Genomic DNA, 994 nt, shown 5'->3' with positions numbered 1-994 from the left:
AACTTACCTCAGTATATAATTGAAGGAGTGGGGTTAGTTGATTTCTTTTTAATAATGGTCATTTGTCTGTGGACATTCTCTCCTGTGATTCTTATTGCTCCTGTCAGCCAGGTTTTATTTTGTTTTGTTTTCACTTACTGGTCTGAATTAAGTCTAGTTAAGCATCAATAGAGTGTTAAGAGTATAAGCTTAAGTCAGAAACATATGAGTTCACATTTTGGCTTCTCCACTCACTTGCTGTGTGATCTTGGGTAAACCATTATCCATTCTAAGCCTCAGTTTTCTCATCTGAATAGAGGGAATAGTAAAAGTAGCTTAGTCATAAGATTTCATAATATTCAATGAGGTAATCCATGTAAAGTGCTGAGCATAGTATCATCACTGTGCTTGCTAAAGTTAGCTGTCATTAGTATTATAATTATTAGTTTTTTCAGGTATATCTCAGCAATACCCAAACTGCATTCTGTGGAACGCCATTCTGAGAGACCATTTACTAGATACTAAACTAAGAGAGTGTTCCATGGTTAAATATTCAGAAATTACTACATTACATTACTTCTTGGTGATTCACAATGCACATTAGTATCAGTTCTGGGAAATCTGATAGTAAAATATATATATGTGTGTGTATGTACGTATATAGACACATGCATACATATTTCATTGCATTTAACATTGCATTGCCCAAATTTATCTGTGTATAGAACAATTAATTTTTCCCAGCACTGTTGCATTTGACGTTATCCTATGGAACATCGACTGCAACAATGATGGCTCTAAGACAGGGGCATTAGAAAAAACTTTTTGTGTAGAAGTCCGGATATTGAATATTTTAGGCTCTGTGGGCAAGACGCAAAATGGAGCAACTATTCTCACCAAAAAGTAGACAGACATTTAAAATTTTGTATTTAAAATAGAAACAAAATGCAGTGTGCCAGATTTGGCCTGCTAGCCATAGTTTGCCTTCCTGTGTTTTAAGAGATGGTATTGCTAA

The sequence above is a fragment of the Galeopterus variegatus genome, unplaced genomic scaffold (assembly GCF_000696425.1).
Source record: "Galeopterus variegatus unplaced genomic scaffold, G_variegatus-3.0.2 Scaffold572, whole genome shotgun sequence".
Lineage (NCBI taxonomy): Eukaryota > Metazoa > Chordata > Mammalia > Dermoptera > Cynocephalidae > Galeopterus > Galeopterus variegatus.
The sequence above is the reverse complement of the archived record's forward strand: the minus strand, read 5'-3'. Positions refer to the sequence as shown.